Here is a 23,558-nt window from a genome sequence, read left to right on the forward strand (position 1 = left end):
ATCTGAGCTATAGCTGCTGGCCTACACAAGAGCCACAGCAACACGGGATCCGAGCTGCATCTGGGACCTACGCCACAGTTCACGGCAACGCCAGATCCTTAACTCACTGAGCAAGGCCAGGGATCAAACCCGCCACCTCATGGGTCCTAGTCGGATTCATTTCCGCTGTGCCATGACGGGAACTCCGATGATTCCATTTTAATACCGTGCTGACCTCTCATGGGGTACGAACACACTTATCCCATTTGCCACATGGAGGGTCACTAAGGATCTGGATGGCCCAGCAGAAGAGGGCCTGTCTGCGTGTCAGGTACCCGGACACTTTCCACGCTGGGACCATAATGCCTATAGAAATAATTAAGAAATAATTAACTCGTTCTAACTTAAAATGCTAATTATTTATTGTTTATCAAGCAATTTGAAACAATGCAAAAACTCATGCAGTAGGGGCCATCACGATTTTCCAGTCATTAACTTAACCAGAATTTGCATTTTGGGACTCTAGCCAGTGACTTACACGCAGTCCTTAAGTCATTTTTCAAACACCCTGTCCTATCTTAATCTATTCATCATTAATCACGTTTGGTCACTTTACATAGAGAACACTATTCAGATGAAAGATAAAAGAAATACATTAATAAAATGAAAGCAAGTCGGAATACTTCAAAACATAAGGTAGGGGAGGAATATGGTTATCACGGCAATTTATACACTGCACGCTTAGTGTTAAAATAGGGCTGGTGGAGCTGTTGCTTGTTATTTAAGAGGGATTGTGAGGAGGAGCTGGCTTTTATCACACAAGACACCCTTGCTCACTGTTCTAAAATCAGACCGCGCGCATCCGAGCTGGTCCGGGGAGCAGCTCTGTCCTCTGGCAGCCTGGGCGGGTCAGCAAAGCCTGCGGAAATCCAGGCTCGTCTCTAACCCATCGTCACCTCCACCTGTCCCTGTGGGCTGGCTTAGCGAAGGCATGCTTGGGCCGCCACACCAAGGAACTGGTTCATGCTCACCGGGGCTGTGGCCCCAGTGTCCTTAGGGGTCCCTGGGAGGTCGTGCTGCACCCCACTCAGTGGCCCTGATACCTCCCGGGCCCCATAACACCCAGGCTCTGGGCCATAGGGTCTGGTCCTCCCTCAATGGGCTGTGGGATGTTCTGGGCAATGGCCCTTCCCGGGGGCATCAGCTGAGCAGAACGTGAGCGTGTTGTTTCCCAGGTCAAGGGAGGTGACGTGGGAAGAGTGGGTTAAGGGAAGCAGGAGAAAAGGGAGGGAGGAGGCCGAGAGGGAACCTGTGTCTGCTGCCTCCATCCCTCCCACGTGGAAAGTTCGGCCTCCGCCACGAACATAAGAGGTTGTAAGCCAGGTGGGCCCAGGTCTCTTCTCCAAGCCCGCAGAGCACCCCTGCTCCCCCGGATGGCTCTTAATTCAGGGCCACTTTGCGGCAGGTACTAGGTACGGCCTGGGGCTGAACTGCCAGGGGCCCCTGAGAACCGCTGGTCAGATACCGGTTGTGTCCTTCAATAATTTCCACTGATGAGGTGGCAGGGGATGGGGGTGGTGGGCTGGATTGTGGCTGAGCCACGAGCTCTTTGGTGAACTGAGGGTCAAACTGACATCTTCAGAGGAGGGCAGCTGAATCCCCACCCAGCCGTGGAGCTGTCCGGGGAGATAGTCACCCCCAGACCAGGTGGCGTGAAGGGGTCAGCTACACTTTGGTGAGTATGTGTGACACTGAGTTCGGAGGCACCACAGGGCTCAAGGGAACGCACATATTCTGTACCTTGGTGTCTTCGGTAGATCTTCAGCCATGTGAGCCACTATAGCAAAAACCACAGACCAGGGGGCTTATAAACCACAGAAAACTCTCCCACAGTTGTGGAGGTGGAAAAGTTCAAGATCAAGGTGCTGGGAAAATGCCATGCCTGGTGAGGGCTCTCTTCTTGCTTTGTAGACACCTGCCATTTCTCTGTATTTTCACATGGCAAGAAAAAGTGGGGGAGCTCTCTGGGGTCTCTTTTAAGAGGGCACCAATCCCATTCATGCGGCTCCACCCCAGGATCTGAGCACCTCCCAAAAGCCCTGCCTCCTAATGCCATCACATGGAAGGTGGCTTTGCCACATGAATTGGTGGATGACACAAACATTTAGTCTCTGGCAATTGGATACGGACCCATGAGGTAGACAGGAGGCAAGTACAAAGAACTCTGAAAAGCTGATGAAAAGCCTTTAAATTCACTTTGCGCGGTGCGGAAGGAAAGTGACGAGCAGAGCGTGGGTGTGCCAAGGTTCTTGCTAAGTGCACTAAAATGCGATGTCTGAGCTGGGATCCACGGCAAGCTCCCTCTGACATGAATTGAGCTCCGTGAGGACAGGGGACCATACCTGTTTGAATCATCTCTGTATTTCCAGCACCTACACCAGTGCCAGGCACATGGCAGGTCTCATTTCTTATTGACCCCTACCAAGAGGTCAAATAAGAGTCAATACAGTTGAATGCTTTTCATGATGCTAAGCACATTCGGCGGACCCACACTGAAGGGCCTGAATCCGGCCATCTCTGACAGGCAGAAGAACCTGGAATAAATAGCTTGGGCCGCTATCTCGTACCTTTTGGACCATCATCTTTATTATTTCACTCATCCCATGTTCCAAGCGCTCTACGAAATGAAGCCATTCCCGGGACCCTGCTGGGGGCAGAGGTTGTCACCCATCATGATGGAGGCTGCCCAGGGATGTCCCTCCAGCAGCTCCAGAGTGGCCGAGGTTGAGGGGGGGTGCTCAGGCACAGAATAGGGTGAGGGAGGGCACTGGCAGAGCTGTCAGGGCACGTGGGGGTGGGGGTGAGGGCCAGAGCCCTGCTGTTCCATGCAATGCACCTGCCTAATGCCTAAGCTGCAGCGTATTGCGCTATTGAGGAGACCAGCGCTCTACAACCAGACTCTTATCATTGTTGGGAGATGCGAGGGTGAGGGCAGGGGTAAGAGGTGACAGCATGAGGGAAAGACAAGGGATCTGGGAAAAGGGTCCAGTACTGGGTGTGGCTGATGACTGGGCAGGACAGACAGACAGGCCCTGTCCGAGGTCTGGCCTTTGGGACCAATGTGCACTGGTCAGCGCAGCTGCTCTGCCCCTCGGGACAAGGAGGCCAATGCCTCAAGCTCTGGCCCTCCCTCCCAGACACCAGCAGGAATGGGCTGGGGGCAAGCTGGTGGCGGGAACACCCAGGGTACCACCTGAATACAGGAACAAAGAGGCAGAGACATTAAAGATTTATTTCCAGGGCGTGTCAGTTTCCATTTGATCTATCACGCCACCCAAAGAGGAGGTGAAAGCAAGATTGAACTGTCCTCCACGGTGGAAACAGGGGCATGTGTGATTCAGAGACCATCACGACCGGAAGTGATGCTCTGTATATTCACCCTTGTCATTTACCAGTCTGGACTCGGGGCAAATCATTGAGTAATTTTATGGGTGCTTTCCAAGCCTCTCCCCAAATCTTTGTGTCATTGCTGGGGCTTTTTTGTTGGTTTTTTGTTTGGTTTTGTTTTCCATGTGACAAAACTCCTGCCAAAAGAAACTGATTTCTGAAGTCCCGGTCAAAAAGCAGTGGTGTTCTCTTCCACACATTAATGAATCCAAAATTCTCCATTATGAACAATATTTATCAAAAACAGCCCACTATCAGATGAAAGATGTGCCTTATCTTTTCTTGTCAACTAAAACATTATTCACTGAAAGTTTCTTTCATATCTGTTTCAGGGGTTTCAGTGTCATTTTAAATTGCAAATCAATCATCTATCGCGCAGCCCTCGTTCTGGAGGGGAGATTAACGCTCTGGCTAAAATTGTTTACAAAGCCATTTGTAAACCTTCTGTGGATGCAGATGAGAAAAGTTTACTAGTTTAACATTGTTGATCCCAGAGAAAGCCTTAAGCAATGACTTCAGAGGGCAAAAAAATTTGTTCATTTATCATTATTGTCATGGGCTTTCGCAAATGATAACAATTTGTCTTCATCCTATTTTTAGACAATGAGGCACAATAGAGTCCAGAAAGCCATTTTGCCAGATGGGAGAAGGTGCTTTCATTGCAAAATGTTGTCTTTTCTTCCCCTGCCCTATGAAATTGGCTTAAGTGAGAACCAAAGATACGTTTTAATGTCAGGATTCCCAGAAGCCATAATGACATATAATAAAGGCATTGCCAGACCCAGGAAGCACGGGGTTCAAGGGCCTGGAAGCCTATTTTCAATCTCAAATCGTGACTTCTGGGATAGACAGATGCGTGGTAAAAGCCGGGAAGATAGTTATGGATTTTAGCATGCTTTCATTCCTTATTAATATCCCCCCTTTTTTAAATGAAACACTGCAATAGGAAGGCCAATTACTTCTCATTAAGATGAATAAAAATGTTAGAATAAGCCGGACATAAAATAAACATTTAAAGTGATAGATGGTGAATTCCACCGAGCTCTGTTACTACTAATCAGGAACTCTCCATGGAAGAGAAGAGAAGAAAATCCAGTTTTCATTAGAAAGGCTCCCAATTCTGGTGAATTTCATCAAGCTCCCTGCTTGTTCCCCACAGCGAGTTCCTGGCAGCATCTGAGGAAGCAGGATGTCCTTGTTTTCCTGTCTCTGATAGTCCAGGGGCTCTAGAAACCAATACCCCCCCCCTGCAAATAGCCCCAAACCACCGCTCGCTTCACTAGGCTGGCTCCCTCGGCCTCCGCGGGCTTTGTGAGCCTGTCATTGATAATCATTGTATGCTTAGGCCGTCTTTAACACAAAGGAATATTTTACCTGTGCCTTCCCCTTATTAAGGGCGATGCACAGAGAGGCCTTACAGAGATTCTGCAGTCAAAAATCAGCACCAATGTCCTAGTATGTGGCCCATCCTATTGGGGTCCAGGTGCAGGGGGAACCGGAAACTTCATATTCGAGAAGTCTTTACCACTGAGCTGACATTTTAGCAAAGAGTGCTATTATTGATGCATTGAGCCCACGTTGGAAACGTGAGAGCATTCCTGAACATTAATCAGCCTGAAAACGTATCATATGTTCTGCAATGGCCTAGATGCACACGCATGCACATACATGCACGTGCTTGTACACAGACACACCCATGCACACACAGAAGCGTACGCACACACACACACACACACACTCCTTGAGGTTCAGGAGGGAGGGCACGTTAGAGCTGATGCCACAGATTGGGGTTGTCGCCATGCTCACAGTGGGCTTTCAAGGAGGGGTGCTGCGGGCCTCTACTGAGCACAGGATGGCTAGTGATGGGAAGACCTGACAGCCCCCAGACCGCTTGCCTGCTTTACTTTAGCAAGCTGGGTACTGACCCACTTTCTGCCTTGCTTCATGCTGTCTTTTTTTGCAGACCTGTAGACCTTACCTGTCAGAAAGCTGCTTCGCTCCCGGCCGTTTCCTGAAAGCAGAGAGACACCTTTGCGGTGGGATGTCCATGCTGTTTCCACACTAGGAGTCCTAATCCCGATCCTAATCCCATTCCACTGACCACAGAGTGGCCCCTGCCCTTCCTCGCAGGCACCTCCCTCGCTTCCAGCCCAGCCCTGTGCCTCCGCCACGGACTTTCCCAAATGGCCCAGCCCTGGCGACGCCTTGCCCAAGTTTGCCCCCGTCTGGACAGGGGCCGTCTTATTCCCAATCAGGACTTTTTTTTTTTTCCTTCCTCCCTCCGTCCCTCCCTCTCCCCTCCCTCTCTTTTTCTTTCCCTTTCTTTCTTTCTTTTGTCAATAGAAGTCTATTTATTAACTGGTGAATTTATCATTCAATAATTTTAAGACAGCCTAGAATAAGACATTGTCCTCTCAGTAAATTCCTTTTTTTTTTTCTTTTGCTTTTTTATCTTATCTTTCATTGTGGTAAAATACACGTGACATAAAATTTACCATTGCAAAGGGTACCCGTCCACCAATCTCCACATCTCTTTTCAAATTACAAATCTGAATCTCTATATCCATTAAAGCACTCCCATCCCACCCCCTCCCCAGCCCCTGGCAGCCCCACAGACCATGTTTGGTCCTGTAACCAACAGCTTTGTCCTTTTGTATTTTTGGTTAGCCCTCAACCATCCCTGCCATTGAAGTCACAAGAAGCTCATTGCATCCAGAAAGAGATGGATACCAGAGAATAAAGATTATGAAAAAGTTCTTTTATGAATTTAAGTCTCAAAAGTCTAAGCCTGGAGGGGAAGAGAAGAAGAAGGGACCCGAGGAATGGGTAATAGGTGGGGAAGGACATGCCATGTCTCAGATGTCTCAGCAGGTTTCCTGCATAAATGGTCCAGAGAAAGAAGAGGAAAAGAAGAGAGAGCACGTGGGTGTTGGTAGGTCCCCAAGAAGGGTCTGGTCCTTGGCCATCCTGAGGTTGAGCTCCCATGAGATAAGAGCTCCCTGGGTACCCTGGACTAGACTGAGGAATCATGCTCTAGTACTGGACAGAGGGATGGCCCCTGGGTACCACTGCCACTCTGCCCCAACCTTGTCATTATATATAGGACTCCAGGGAAACCTGGAAGGGCCCCCACTTGGCTAAGATTATTCTGATTGACCTGACAAAATAAGAGCTTGCTTTAAAGTTTTAGTTGAATGGCAGGGAAAGAAGTTAAAATTATTTTTCTTGAATTTCAAAGCTGCTCTAGTCCACACCTCAGACCTCTCTGCCAGCAACTATACCTTATATCTGCTTCCAATTTCCCACTGCTTTTCAGGCTTCAAGCCAGGAAAGGAAGCGAATGAGGGGAAGAACGGAGGCCTCCCTCCCACCAACAACCAACACCAATCTCTCTGCCATGTGAATGAAGCATATCCTGGTCCAGTCAAGCTTTCAGATGACTACAGAACTAACTGACACCATCAATGCAATGCCATGAGCTAGAACTGCCCACCTAAACTGCTCCTGAATTCCTAACTCAGAGCAACTATGAGATAACATAGAGTTTTTATAAGCCACAAAGTGTTTAGGTGATTTGTTACATAGTGATAGATAACTACTACAGGAGGCCCACATCAAGAAAAAAAATCATTAAGTTGCTGGATCAAACCTAACCTGAAGCTAAGTACCTATAGACTTTTCTGTAAAGTGAATCAATAAAGTCTCTTTATCATTTAAGCCAGTTTGAGTTGACTTTTCTACTACTTGCTATGAAAACCATCTTGGCAGATACATATCCAATCCTTCTCCCTTGTCGCAGACTTCTGACTTGGTGGGGAGTAAAAACGTGGATTGATTGACCCTGCTTAACTTCAGCTGAAGAATCTTCATTCCAGCTACTCCTACCTCTAACTGTGGCATTAACGTTAATGGAAGCAGATGCTGCTGCAATTGCCATGCAGAGAATTCATTCTCTTGCTTAAAGATGTAGTAAGTGGAGATGGGAAGTAGTTTCTACCTGAATTTATAAAGTCTATAGGTAATAACCCTTAAATGTAACATCCCTGTAGATATCCATTGTCATTTGCCTGTTCAAAGCCACCAAAGAGAAGGAGTGAGGTGTGATGTTTATTCCTCCTTGACACTTGGGTGTCTTAGCATTCTTCAAACCAAAATGAGAAACAGGAAACTGTGTAGTAGTTACAGTACTTTGGTGGCTAAAAACACAGATGTAACCTTTCTTTTTCTTTTGGAAATTTCCTCTTGCAACTCTCTCTCTCTCTCTCTCTCTCTCTCTCTCTCTCTCTCACACACACACACACACACACACACACACACACAAAGAGAGCAGATCTCTTTTTAAAGAGAGAAGTGAAAAAATACAATTGTGTGTGTGTGTGTGTGTGTACAACAAAATGGAAATGTCACAACAAGAAAGCAGTGCACTCTGGTTGACAATGCTAAGAACGGTCTGGAAAGAATAGGGTTGACAGTAGGTTCCCAAAGGCAAGAAATAAAAGGAGGTGCTGGGAGCTCCCATTGTGGCTCATTGGTAAGGAACCTGGCTAGGATCCATGAGGATGCTGGTTCGACCCCTGGCCTTGCTGAGTGAATTAAGGATCCTGCGTTGCCGTGAGCTGTGGTGTAGCTTGCAGACGCGGCTCAGATCCCATGTTGCTGTGGAGTAGGCCGGCAGCTGCGGCTCCTATTAGACCCCTAGCCTGGGAACCTCCATATGCCGTGGGCGAAGTCCTAAAGAAAAAAAAAAGGAGGGGCTGGATAAAGCACAACCCAGGAGCCCCTGGCCTTCTCCCTCCTCTGAATAAAATTAAGCTTGGCCAATAAAAATCATTGAATTTCATGTGTCAGCTGTGTATATGGGTTTACTGCATAGATAGACATGGCCATGTGAAGTCTACATGATAAAAATTATCAGTAAATTATATCTTTATTAGCGCTCTACACTCACTTCCTCCTTTTTTTTTAATGAGATTGTCTGGATTACTGGCTCTTTAACCAGGAAAAAAAAGAAATTCACTTCTGTGATGAATCACAGAAATTCATCACATTAAGCCTCACTGAATGTTTCATAGAAACTCTGTTGGGAAGGCAGAGCGCGAATGTTTGGCTTTGGTGTCATAAGAACTCAATATGGATCTGATTTTCCTCTTAACTCCTGGGTAACCCTGAGCCAGCTACTGAGTCTGTCCAAATAGCAACTTCTCCACCTGTATATTATGATTTTTTTTTGTCGTAATATAAATAGCATGTGCTCTTATAGAATTTCCTGTGTTTCAGACGCTATGGTCAGTATTTTCTGCTTCTTAACTCCTGGAACCCCATCACCTAATGGGATTATTTTATCCCAGAGCTTGGCACATATTAGACATTGCAGGGGCACTATCCCCTTTCATTCAGAAATAAAATATTAAAAACCATAATTAACAGAGGGTAAAATGATCTATTTCTTACCCATCTAGGTGGTGTGAATCTAAAAATAATTTTACATTTTAACTCTGTGACCAAGTACACACACACACACACACACACACACACACACACTGTGAAAGAGCGGGATTTCTAAAAATCAATGTATCATTGCTTTCTCCATATCATCTATTTCTATCCATCCCACCTGGTATCACTGGGGACATCAGAGGGACACTGTACTTCAAAGACAAATGTCATCTTAATTGGACAGCTCTCTTTTTAACATTTACCATTTCCTGTTGGGCCTAGCTCAAAGGAAAAAGGAAAAAATATATATATACATTTTATAAACAGGGGAAGAAAAAATGTCACCCCAAATCACATCTCTAAGTTACGGGTGTGTGTTTGCTGCAACCGTGTGGATCCCAGCATCCGAGTCAGGTGCAAGGCCATGTGAGTGTGTTAGCCGTTTTAGTCACGGGACTAAATCAGGATGCATGACAACCCAGTGGATGGCTATTCAGCCACAGCTCATACCATCAACCACAGTGGGAGGGCCCCAAATGAGTGGGGTGGACTCAGATTCTGCCCTCTCTGCCCAGGTTCTCAGTTGAGACAGTGAGACGTGTCTTCCTCCTGCTGTCTCAGTTCACATGAAAACAGGAAATGCAACAGAAGAGAATAAGTCTTTACTGCCTTATCATCATGTTCAGACCAGGTACCAAAGCCACGTGGTGAACCCACTGGAAAAGTGCCATGACTCAGGAGGAAGCATGTTTACGGATGTTGTACCAGAGAGACCTGGGTTCAAATATCAGCTCTGCTGCCTGCTAGCAGTATGACCTCACTTCCCTGAACTTGTCTCTTTTTTTTTTTTTGGTTTTTTTAGGGCCACACCCACGGCATATGGAAGTTCCCAGGCTAGGGGTTGAATCAGAGTTGTAGCCTCTGGCCTATGCCACAGCCACAGAAACACCAGATCCAAGCCACATCTGCAACCTACCCCACAGCTCACAGCAACGCCAGATCCTTAACCCACTGAGTGAGGCCAGGGATCAAACCTGCATCCTCATGGTTACTAGTCAGATTCATTTCCACTGAGCCACACGGGAACTCTGAGCTTGTCTTCTTGTAAAAGCTACATGAGGTAATACTTACATACTCCCTGAAACATAGGGAGCTCTCAATAAGTGGCAGAATCAGTGAAGTTACAACAATGTTTGCCTCTCATGCTCCTTTCCCTGAGCTCCAAATTTGCACAGAGGACTAACTCCTCGACTTCTCCAACAGGGCGTCCCACAGGCCTGGAGAACTCAGCATGATAAATCAAACTCGCCATCTATTCCTTAAATCTGACCACCTAGAAACCTGGGTCATGACCACCCCATCCCCCGCCCCCATCACATGGATTCAATACCTCTATCAAGGTGTTTACTGGACTTCAGGCTTGAACGTCACCTCACAAGTCAGAATTTTCTTCCTCCTTCTCCTGAAAATATACAAAAGCAAGATGGAGAACAAAATGAAATGCTTCTGCATTTCCAGGAAAATTCAAAGATGAATGTAATGCAAGACTAAAATGCACATAAGTAGGTCAAAAGCTGCCGTGACTGGGCAGAAGCCACAGTAAGAGGAAGTGAAAAGACACTCAGTGAGTACCTGGAGGAGTTCACTGATGGTACCTCTCAGAAAAGACCAACTAGAAGATGCTTATTAAAGGAAAAAAGATCCAACCTGAAGTGCAAAACTATTCTTGTGCAACAATGGGTCTAGAAAATAGAGCAAGCAGGGCTTCTTCCTGGGAGGCCACTTAACCCTGGTTAGGACAAAGTGGCAGAGTGAGCCATAGTTGCAGGAAGCAGTCTGTCTCTGAGGCAACGGGGAGAGGAAAACCCGTGGCTTGTAAAATCTGCAGGGTTACGCTCCCCTCTCCTGCTCCTTAACTCTCTTCGTTCACCTGTTACCCCTACCCTCAAACTTATGCTAATATCTGATGGAGGAAAAATCAAACACACCCAATGATAAGTAAGCGCAAGAAGCAGCCATGGCTTCTGCACAAAACTACTTGAGAAAAACATGGAAAATGGCAGCAAAACTTAATGAAGTGAAAAGCCTTCTCTAGCAGTCATGTTTTCAAAGAGCAGGTAAAAGGATGATCAAACCTTTCCCCCCAACTTTAAAAAAATGGGACGCAATTACGTCTTGAAGAAAGCTCTCAAAGAAGGGATAATTGTCTCTAATGGGCTAAAGGATATCATTCAAAGATAAAATCCTATACATATGTATAAACACTGAGATCTATTTTAACATAATATTACAGAGTAAAATTGGCTGATAGAAAAAGAAAGAGAAGGAAAGAAAATAAGAAAGAAAGAGGCGTTCCCGTCGTGGCTCAGTGGTTAACGACTCCGACTAGGAACCATGAGGTTGCAGGTTTGATCCCTGGCCTCGCTCAGTGGATTAAGGATCTGGCGTTGCTGTGAGCTGTGGTGTAGGTTGCAGACGTGGCTTGGATCCCGTGTTGCTGTGGCTGTAGTGTAGGCCGGTGGCTAAAGCTCTGATTAGACCTCTAGCCTGGGAACCTCCATATGCTGCGGGAGCGGCCCTAATAATGGCAAAAAGACAAAAAAAAAAAAAAGAAAAGAAAAGAAAGAAAGGAGGGAGGGAGGAAGGGAAGAAAGAACTAGAAGGTAAGGAAAAGGAAATCTAATTGTACCTTAATCATGGTGGAGAATGAAGAAGACAGTGTCTAAAGAAATAAGAACTAAAGATGTCATAAAAAGGTGTCATTGTTGGGAGTTATGACTCAAGCAAGATATACACCCTTTTAAATATTGGGAGAGCCAAAATGTAGCACGTATACTTTAAGAACCAAACAAAAATCTATTACACAATGACATGTGAGACCTCAGACCAAATGTGTGTCATCGACGTGAAAATGGGCTCAGTTGGTCCATCAAAAATATTTTCAGGTTGGTCCACAAAGCAGAGCCATCTCCAAGCGGTATTCAAGAGATTCTTAAGACCAAGTCCTCCAGCCAAGCTGAAAACAAAAGGATATTCAAAGGCACACCAGACAGATGTAAAGAAAAGGAAGCCAAGGCCACGTTCTTAGTATCTGAGATGGCAGGACTCAGCAGAGAGGCATAACATGAGACGCTGATAATACTAAAGGGAGAAATTCACAGCGATCATAGAACAGTTCTGACTACCTGCGTCAGATAACAAAGCAGCAACAATCACGAAGCAGAGATTACAGGAGATGCAAAGAGGAACAAGCAGTAACACCCTTAGGAGCAGGAGATAATTCAGCACTCTCTCCATGACAGACCAGAGGACAAAAACTTAGAATCCAGCCGCCCCAGATAACATAATTAAGAAGACAGACCGGACAGAGTCACACAGGTTACATACCTCGACAACAGATCATTTATTTTCTTTTCAAATGCCCATGAAATATTAATAAAAGCATCGATCACATTGCAGGCCACAAAGGGATCCCAGTAAATTCCCCAAACCCAGAAATAGCAATCATGGTATTCTCTGATCACAATGTAATAAAAAGAGCAGTGACGAAATCAGAAGATAAAAAGTCCTGGCCAGCTGAAAATTAAAAATAAATGAAAATCACTCCTAGACATACGCTTAAGTCTAGACATACTCTTAAGGCAACACAATCCCAAAAGGAAGAATTTCTGAAAAACAAAATGAAAATACTATATATCAGAACCTCTGGACACAGCTAAAAAGACTCAGGAAAAAAAAAGGCATAATTCAAAAACTTAGGTCAATAAAACATAAAGAATAAAAGCCAATGATTCAGGCTTTGATTAAAAACATAGGGAATAAAAGATGAGCTAATAAAGAGAAAAGCAAAAATTAGTAAGTTAGAACAATGCAAACCTACAGAACAATGCAAACCTACAGGACCATAGAATAAGCCCACAAGCTGTGTCTTTAGGAGACAGAAAAGAACAACTAAAATCGTTCACAAATCAACCTACTCACCAGAAAGGAAGAAGAAAATACGAAGAAAGAGACGGGAAATGTAAATAGACTAACGTCATTGAAAAAAAAAAGCATTCAAAGCTGTCTATAAAAGGACCCCCAAGCTGTCTAGGCTTGGGAATATTTTATCAATTTCTTTCAGAAAATCAGATGATCCAATCACACTCAACGGTTCTAAGACCAACCTGCAAAAAGAAGGAAAATTTCCGAGACCTTTTATTGAAGCAAATGTCACATTAGGCCTAAACCTGGTGGAGACTGGGCAGAAACAAACAAAAATCATAGCCTAACTTATTAGGCATATAGATGGACAAATCAAATGTAAACTATTAGTAGCAGAATCCATTAGACCATTAAAAAAGAGTACCCTATAAAGAGTGGGTTTTATTTTACAAAATTGCATGGTAAATTCAACAATTTTTTAATCAAAAATAATAAAAACTCACTCCCTTACAACTAACATATAAAGGTTTCCTAAGACTGTGTGAAGAAAAGACAATAACCAAAGTGAAAGTGATGGCCGAAAAAAATCACAGAAAAGGAAATATAAATGATTAAACACAAGAAGAGAAACTCAAGAAGAGAGATCGCCAAATTAAAGCCATCTCAAGATGCCATTTTGGACTGGCAAAAATCCAACAATTGATAACCCTCTGTGAGGGACATGATGGGGAAACAGGCAAGGTATATTGCTGGTGGGAATATGAATTGGTATAACCCCTGTGAAGGGCAAATCAGCACCATCTATCAAAATTACATGTGTATATACCCTTTGACCCATCAATTATACGTTTGGGAATTTATCCTGCAGTTACACTTGCATGCGTTTGAAATGATGTCTGTACACCATTATCCATTAGCATTGCTTGCAGAGCAAAAATGCAAACTACCTACATATCCATCTATTGGAAACTGGTTAAATAAATTATGGTACATCCATACAGTACAATTCCATGAAGCTCCCAAAACAGTGATCCTTTGCCTATGTGGATATAGAAAGACTACCAGTGTACATCATTAAGTAAACAGAACAAAACAAAACAACGTGAAGAGTTCCGGTCGTGGCTCAGCGGAAACGAATCTGACCATCATCCATGAGGATGCAGGTTCTATCCCTGGCCTCGCTCAGTGGGTTAAGGGTCCAGCGAGGCCATGAGCTGTGGTATAGGTCGCAGATGAGGCTCAGATCCTGAGTTGCTGTGGCTGTGGTGTAGACCGGCAGCTACAGCTCCGATTGGAGCCATAACCTGGGAACCTCCATGTGCCGCAGGTGCAGCTCTGAAAAAAAAAGAAAAAACAAAAGACACGACAGTACGACGCACAGTGTGTATATCAAGCTGCCTTTCCTGTTAAAAGAGAAAAAAATAATATGTATTTGTATTAGGTTGTATACGATCTCCTATAGTCTTAGGAAATAGTCTTGCAAATATTGGTACACATCTATTTTTCCAGGTTGATCAATGAGTCCTATTCCTTCAACACACAGCCCACTCTGATGTCACAGTCTATGCTGTAGGTACACTGAACCACAAACTGTCTCTGGTCATCTTTGTGGATATATCGTTCCCTCTGCCTAAAGCACCATGATACCCCCTGTCTGCCAGATGGGCCACTCATCCTCCAAGCAGATCCGGTTCCAACAACGTGCCTGCAAGTAGAGAAGAGAGAGCGTGGCTCCCTTCCATGGGCCCATATGCACACCCCTCTTTGTCAGGTTATTCTGAAATTCTGTGCTCAGATGTATATCTTCCCAAGGAAATCATGAGAAATTCAGGGGCAGCAGCTGTGTTATTTTTACTTTTGCCTCCCCATGACTTGTCTGGCCCAGATTATATGCACAATACCTATGCTTTTGAATGGGAGGTGTAAACGCCCCACATGTCCATTAGTGAGTGAACAGGTTAACAAAATGTGGCAATTACATACAATGGAGTGCTATTCAGCCTTTAAAAAGAAGGCAATTTTTTTTTTCTTTTTATGACCACCCCACAGCATGTGGATTATGGATTTCCCAGGCCAGGGATCAGATCCGAGCTGCAGTTATGACCCATTGTTGCAGCTGCAGCAATGCCAGATCCTTAACCCACCATGCTGGGCTGAGGATCAAACCTGCCTCCTGCCATTGCAGAGATGTCGCTAATCCCTTTGCACCACAGTGGGGACTCCTGGGAGGCAGTTCTAATCAAGGCTACAGTATGGATAACTTTTGCAAACATGACATCAGTTGGAATAAGCCAGATACAAAAGGACAAATACTAGAAACTCATATGAGTTTTGTAGAGTGGTCAAACTCATAGAGACAGAAGAGAGATGATGCTTGCCAGGCATTGGGGTAAGGGAAGTATGGGGATTTATGCTTTAATGGGCACTGCATTTCAGTTTGGGAAGATGAAAAAGGTCTGGAGCTGATGGTGGTGATGGTTGCACATCAATGTGAATGCACTTAATGCCCCTGAACTGTATGCCTAAAAATGGCTAATAAGGTAATTTTTTAAAAGTTTTATTTTATTTATTTATTTATTTATTTTGCTTTTTAGAGCCACACCCACGGCATATGGAAGTTCCCAAGCTAGGCGTCAAATCGCAGCTATTGCTGCCAGCCTACACCAATAGCCATAGCAACTCAGGGATCTGAGCCACGTCTGCAACCTATACCACCCCTCAAGGCAGTGCCAGATCCTTGACCCACTGAGCAAGGCCAGGGATTGAACCTACATCCTCATGGATCCTAGTGGGGTTTGTTTCCGCTGCACCACAACAGGAACTCCCCCATACGGTAAATTTTATGTTATATATATTTTACCATCATTTTTAAAAATATGATTTGAATGGGGGGATCCAAGGCATCCTTAAGAAGGAAAGTCATTATGCTCAAGAACACTTTTATATCCTGTTCCCAAAGATGGTAAATATTGTATGTACGTTGTGTCCATGTCTATCTGTCAAAGTCAATTCTACCCTTAGAAAACTTTTTCCTGAGACTTAACCAAAAGCTGGAAATGAATGGTCACTAAGATCTTGCTAACTATGCTATACTATTCATTTGTCAATAAGGATCCATGACCCACGAGGTGGCAGACACGGAGCCAGGGATACAGAGGTGAGAAAAACAGAGTTCTGGCCCTTACCTCGAGGAGTGTACCCAGCACTGAATCTACAGACCCTGCAACACTTTGAAGACCCTTTGCCTCTCGTTCCCTCCAGTCCAAGGAGTCTCCCTCTCACAAGCCCCCTGGGCTTCTCTCTACTCTTTGGTAATATTCACTTAGGATCCTGAGTGTCTGTGAATATTCCACTGTAGAGAACGAATCCCCTGAAACAAACAAAACACAAAACGTTTATGAAATACATTGCCTGTGTAGAAAGGCATGGCTCATTTTCATGTTTTATTTTCAAGTTGGTTATTGCTGGGGTAGAGAAGTGCTATTGATTTTTCTGTGTTGATCTTGAGTTTAGCAACCTCACTGAACTCTATTATTAGTTCTAACAGTGTGTGTGTGGATCCCTTTGGTTATTCCGAGGAGATGATCATATCATTGGCAGATAAAGTCTGTTTTTTTCACTTCCCTCCTGATCCTTACAAGTCTGATTTCTTTTTGGTTCCCTTATAACAGTGGCCATGACCTTTTAAATAAAATTTCCAAAAAAACAGCATAAGGCAGCAAAAGAGTGGATTAATTGTATGATGTTAAAATAAAAGATTTTCATTCAAAGAAACCATGAACAAAGTTACTAAATACTAGAGGAGAAGGTACGTGCAATATCTAAGACAACAAGGGATTACTGTTTCTAGACTATGGAAGGAATTTCTGCATATCAACGAGGAGAAAATGCAACCCAATGGGAAAATGGTCAAAGGATTTGAATAGTAATTTATAGATGAGAAAACTCTAAAGCTAATAAGAGCACTGGAGAGATGCTTAAAATCATTAATAATCAGAGAAGTGTAAATTAAAACAATAATGAGGTATTACTTTCTACATACTGGACTAGCTGAGTCAGAAAGCTGGATAATGCCAAATATAGGAGGAAATGTGAGTATATAAGAATTGTAATTGTTGGAGTTCGTGTTGTGGCACAGAGGAAACGTATCCGACCAGGAACCACGAGGTTTCGGGTTTGATCCCTGGCCTCGCTCAGTAGGTTAAGGATCCAGAGTTGCTGTAAGCTGTGGTGTAGATTGCAGATGCAGGTCATATCTGGTGTTGCTGTGGCTGTGGCATAGGCCAGCAGCCACAGCTCCAATTAGATCCCTAGCCTGGGAACCTCCATACACCACAAGTGCAGCCCTAAAAAGACAAAAAAAAAAAAAAGAATTGTAATCCTGGAGTTCCCATTGTGGCTCAGTGTTAATGAACCCAAATAGTATCCATAAAGATCCAGCATTGCCATGAACTGTGGTGTAAACCACAGATGCTGCTCGGACCCCACGTTGCTATGGCTGTGATGTAGGCTGGCAGCTGTAGCTCTGATTCGACCCCTAGCCTGGGAACTTCCATATGCCTCAGATGTGGCCCTAAACAGCAGATTAAAAAAAAAAAAAGAATGGTAATCCACTGCTTGATGTAATATGACTGGTACAGCAATTCTGAATAGCAATTGAGCCAAATACTAAAAAGCATCTGCTAAAGGACATGTATCCCCAGTTCCCATACCTGTTCCTAAGCGGACATGGGCAAGGAAGTTCATGTAGCCTTGCTGGCCATGTTGAGAAATTGAAGGCAACTGGGCTGTCCATCTTTGGGTGAGGGGATAGATAAAATACAGTGGATGCAAACCATGCATCCAGTGGGAAAAACAGTCCAGATATGTGTCTGGGTCTTAAAAACAGTGCAGAGTGGGAGACGTTGAAAAACTATGATCTCTCAACCAATACTATTTACATAAAATGCAGAAACTGCATGCATGTAGTACAAGAGTACATATTTTGCAAGAAGACATCTGAACAACAGCAAAAGGAAAACAAGAGCATGTTAAAAGCATCAAGATAGGTGCCTGTGGAGGTGGGAAACGAGGCTAAAGTGAATGAATAAATGAAACAGGACCAGGCCCTTGCACAGAGGGATGGGAGCAACGCTCCCAGATGGAAGAGTGAGATTTTTACAAATACATACATAAATAAAATAAATTTGGAGTTCCTGTTGTGGCTCAGCGGGTTACAAACCCCACGAGCATCCATGAGGATGCGGGTTCAATCCCTGGCCTCGCTCAGTGGGTTGGGGATCATCCAGGGTTGCTGTGAGCTGGGGTGTAGGCTGTATATTTGGCTTGGATCTGGCGTTATGGTGGCTGTGGCAGAGGCCAGCAGCTGTAGCTCCAATTCAGCCCCTAGCCTGGGAAGCTCTACATGCTGCAAGTTCGGCCCTGAAAAAGCAAAAAAAATAAATAAATACATACATTAAAGCAATGCTGAGAGGCTACAAGACTCCAGAGAGAGATGATAAGAGTCAGCTAGGGCTTCTAGCTCAGCCCAAAGATGTCCACAGTTGGCATCAGGAGATAACACTGAACTCTGAGAAAGGTCAAGAAAAGGAAGGAAGAAGGGGTTTTTTGCCTACTTTGCACCCTGTAAAGAGAGGGGAGTGGCAACCAAGTGGGGAGGGGGCGGAGTGGGGGCCGTCTCGCCCTCTCACCCTTCCCCAGGCTCTGCTTACAAAGAACGGGAGACTCAGAGAAAGGTGGCCTTGTCTCCAAGACCTCATGTGATCAGTGAGGACACAGGGGGAGCAGGCCTGGAGCACGGAGTCCAGCCCTGGATTCATGACACGTGGAGGAATACCTGGTGCTCAAAGATTTGCTTCATAGAAAATAAATAATTGGCCTCGGACTCTCATTAGTCAGGCCATGGGCACACCCAGCCTTCCCTCTGTCACTCCTCTCGGCCACATCATCTGACACCCTGGCAGGTTGGGGTCGCACCCCTCGGGTCCACCGAGGCCCTAAAGAATGTCGGGGCAGCAGGAGCGGGGCCATGAAGGAAACAACATTTTTATTACTGTCTGTCGAGAAAACCGGTAGTAGAACGGGCGGACTGTTAGACATTATGCATTGACTTGGCTTCCTGAATTTATTCTCGGCTGGTTATGGATTGCTACACACAAGTTCACTGGAAAGTTAGCCAGCCCACAGTTCTCAAAATACTCTTAGGGTTGGGGGTGGTGAGGAGTACAGGGAGGTGACGCCTGTCTCTGGGCAATTTGGAAAGCAGGAACCGGAAAGAAAAATAAATGTGAAAATGTATCCACCATAGGGTGTGGGTCTGGGATCAGGGTCCAGGCGTGAATTCAGAATAACACCTGCCCAAATACAGCGGAACACAAGGGTGGGATCAAGGTCCCCATTGAGGGCTGTTTATTTGCCCAGTTATTTCTAGGCAAGTGCCCAGGGGGATCAGGGTTCGAGATGAACAGGTTTGGTGCCCACAGCTAAGTGATTAGCTGTTATCCTAGGACAATGGCTCAGACCCAGAAGGGCGGCTGGGCACCTCTCACCTGTGTGGCCATTTGCAAGGAGGTGGGTGCAGGGGTTGGGGGGTCGATCCTGGTTAAAGGAGAGGTCCTGACGCCTCTGCTGGCAGAGGGGGGGGCTCTGACTACAGAACAGACACAAGCTGGGGAACACGCCACCTATCCGGAGGGGGGCTGAAATCACTGGCTCACTCAAATACACACCTTGGTGAGATGAGCCAAGGAAACGCATGCCAAATCCTGGACCACCACCCCTATCCAAACCCTCCCCCAGGCATTGAGTGGAACTATCATCCTTGGGTAGCAGGTACCAAGCCTTCAAAGAGCACGGAGGAATTAGAAACCGTTTTCCTGGGTCCTCAGTGTGGGGAGACGTGATCTACCAGGGCCTCCTGATTCCCATGTGTCTCCAGAGGGATGTCTCTCTCTCTCGGTGGTCCTCCCACTGGGCAATCACCCAGGTTTCACACCGAAAGGCACCAAAGAGCTTGTGCAGCTTGTTCCATAGATGGATGAATGCAAATCAGTCCTGCAAATCTGCCCTGACGCGCATGTGCAACAGCTGCCGGAAGTTGGCAGAGGGCTCGGCTGGCTCTGCGGCGTCCCTGATCTACGATGATCCCTTTGGGACGTGGCTGCCTATGCTGCCAGCATCCCATGCCTGCTGTGACCCCACAGTCCCGATGGGTTGCGTACAGCTTCGAGTCCCTCAATATCCAGGACTCCAGGCACCAGGGCAACAGTCAGCAAGGCCTGGCCCCCAGGGGCCCAAAAGCAATGATGACACCCCCGCCACGACCGGCCGAAATGCCAAGCTTGCACCCAAGCTTTGGCTTTGACTCCCGAAGAATTAAAGTCAACATGTGTCTGGGCATCAAATCAGAGAGAACTGTCAACCCTTTCAACGTGTCAGGTCTGCGGTACTAAAAATTTCTTTCTTAAAACAGTATCCAATTTCAAGTATAAAGGAAGAGAAGGGATAATACAGATGTTTCTTGAAGTTGGAAGTATCAAGAGTCCAAAACAATCACTTTTACTTTATCAGCCACCTCTGAAGAGTTCAAAGCGTTTTTCGTGGACGTTTTCATGCAAAATTGCGCAACAGTGGACGGGGCAGACCTGATCCTGATTTTACAGGAAGAAATGAATGAGGAGCTAGAGGTCAGCTCACTCTTACTTTCTTCCCTCTGCATGACATGCCCCAAACCCATCGGTCAGGACCACATTTTTATTTTTATTTTTATTTATTTATTTGTCTTTTTGCCTTTCCTAGGGCCACACCCATGGCATATGGAGGTTCCGAAGGCTAGGGGTCTAATCAGAGCTGTAGCCACCGGCGCACACCACAGCCACAGCAACGCGGGATCCGAGCTGCGTCTGCGACCTACACCACAGCTCACGGCAACGCCGGATCCTTGACCCACTGAGCAAGGCCAGGGATCGAACCCGAAACCTCATGGTTCCTGGTCGGATGCGTTAACCACTGCGCCACGATGGGAACTCCAGGACTGCATTTTTAAAGCAACACCTGAAGATGCTTGGGGTGTTCTGGATCTTCCAGGACTGGAGAGGCAAACACAAAAGTCAGGCAGCAAGGAGGACATGTGGCCTTGAGCCCGGTGGGGACAGTAACCAGCCAGAAAGCTCTCTGTCTAGAGTCACCTCTAGCCCATCCCTGTCATAAGGAATGTGGACCTTAGTGTTGCCAGATAATCTGATTTTTTTAAAGAGAAGATGTAACTCTAATCGCTTGGGGATAAAATCCACCGATTTTTAAACGTTAGCTTATTTTGAAGAAAAGAAATTCATGGCAAGCCCAACAAATCACATCTGTGAGCCAGACACTGCCCAAGACAATCAGTTTGCAACCCCAGTCCTGAGATGTCACCACTGATGGCAATTTCTATCTATGTTTAGGGGAGAGGAAAAAAAAAAAAAGAACTCCTATTCAAACCCACAAATGACTGCAACCACAGCTGCCTGCTAGGGGACTGACATCCTTTCTCTCCAGTCTGGAATATTTTCTAAGAAACATACTCGTGATAGGCATGGTCTGAAAGGGACCAGAAGATTTTATCTGCCTAGACAAAAAGAGCCGCAGGTAGAGTGTGGAGATCTGGGCTCTGCTATAAATAAAGACCCTGTCTCCATCCTTTGTGGTCTTCAGTGAAAGTTTACTATCTTCGATTTCTCTTTGCCAGGATGAGGGGAGGGGGGTTGCCCCAGGCCTGTGGCGACATGGGGAAAAACAGCCGCGGGACAAGTCTCCAGACCATCCATGATGCCATGAAAGAGGAAGTGGGAGAAGCAAGTCACCCAGGACTCCTCAGAGCTGTTGGAAAGCAGATTTCTAGGTTTCCCACAGTAAGTAGGGCAGGATTTGAGGGTTGTTTGTTTGTTTATTTGTTTGTTTTGACCTAGCCTGCAGCATCTGAAAGTTCCTGGGCCAGAGATTGAACCTGAGCCACAACAGCAGCGACCAGAGCTGCTGCCATGACAATGCCTGATCCTTAACCTGCTGCATTCCCAGGGAACTTGCAGGCAGCCAATGAGCTTTGAGTTACCAAGATCAGGGCACCCACCGCAAGCTTCTTGGTGGACAAATGAAGGCTCCCGTCCTCCCAAGAGTCCCAGGGCCATCAGGCCCAGGGGTGTAGGTGTGCAATTCACAGCCAGCTCCCGTCCTCCCAAGAGTCCCAGGGCCATCAGGCCCAGGGGTGTAGGTGTGCAATTCACAGCCAAAGTTTGTATTCCAGAAGGTGAGGTCCCTCTGTACCCAGCCACCAAAGGGCAGGGCTGGGAGACTCCCACCCTGGAGGTGCTGGGTCAAGCATCCCCTTGGGACCACAGAACAAGCCTGAGGCAGGTGTGAACAAGACTAGGTACTCCTTCCTTGGGCCTTGAAGACTCAATTTGGGTGGCAGCAGAGGGGGTCTTGAGTAGACAGAAATGTCCTCAGGAGGCTTCTTGGAGTGTCTCTCGGGGCTAAGAAAGCTAATGCGTTTGTCAAACAGGAGAGCAGATCAGAAGATCCCTATGGCTTCCCTTGGAAATAGCTCTTTCTGCTCAAGACGCTTTCAGGCTTCTAACGACACATGGCCCACACCCACCCTCCGTCCCCTGGGGAAGTAGCCCTAACCTACAGAGATGCAGCCTGAGGTCTTGTAGTTCAGGCTCAAGGGCGATGACGGCTCCTCGCCAGGTTTGTGCACAACGCAGGAGCATCTTTCGTCTTGTGGATTTCTCCCAGTGGATTTTCGAGCCACCAATCAGGAGTCACAGCGGAGAGGTGAGTTTTCCTTACATCTGCTTGGCTATGATTAATGTATGAATTGTCGGCATGGTGTTTTTCAAGAAAAAAAAATAAAATAAAACAGCTGCATAAGGGAGCGTACTGTGCCCACCCGAGATCTGACTACCGTCATCTCACATCACTAGATCAGTTTATTTGGCTAAAGCAACGTGAACTGTAACCCTGAATAATTCATTGAACTATTGAACCACTTGTAAAATAATTGAAGCTTGAGCCTGGTTGTACAGATCTAAACTGGAGGGAAACATATTAGCAAGATCTCAAACTCTAGAATAGAAAAAGGAGCCAGGGGGTTGGTAGTTCTTATCATCACCTGCAGTACACATGAGCAAAGCGTTTCTACCAGGCCACCGTCTTCCCTTCCACAATGATTTGGTAGCATCCCTCCCCACCGCCCCCCTCCCTGTCCCACCCCAGCTGGGCCCTGCTGCAGAGGGAAGGGAGCTGACATGGTGGAGGAAGAGGGACACTGCCAAAGTGAGACATCATCTCAGAGATTGAGACTACGGGGTCGCAGGTAAGGTCTCTCATGCACAGCCTTGGCTGCCTTGACAATGTCCCATCCTCTAAGGGTTGGAGGAAGTTAGTTGTGCAGGAATAAGATGGGCTCCATTTACAGTGAGAAGGGTCAGCTCCACCCGGATCTGTGCCCTGATGAGACAACATCTGGAGTGCCAGGCGCACAACCGTGCCCACGGGATTAGGGGGTACTCATAAACTAAGGGGCCCAAATGATGAGCACTTAGGGTGGAGCAGGAATTTCAACCACATCCAACAGGAATCCATTGAGGAACACACTCTTTCTTCTTGTTATAAAACTTTATTATGCAAGTATGCTGATATATATGCTATAGTAAAGGATGGAAATTCCAGATAGGCCAAAGAAAAAAATGAAAACTCAGAAAGCACCACCTCAACAGCCAGAGATACACCTC

This window comes from Phacochoerus africanus, chromosome 8 (assembly GCF_016906955.1).
Source record: "Phacochoerus africanus isolate WHEZ1 chromosome 8, ROS_Pafr_v1, whole genome shotgun sequence".
Taxonomy (NCBI): Eukaryota; Metazoa; Chordata; class Mammalia; order Artiodactyla; family Suidae; genus Phacochoerus; species Phacochoerus africanus.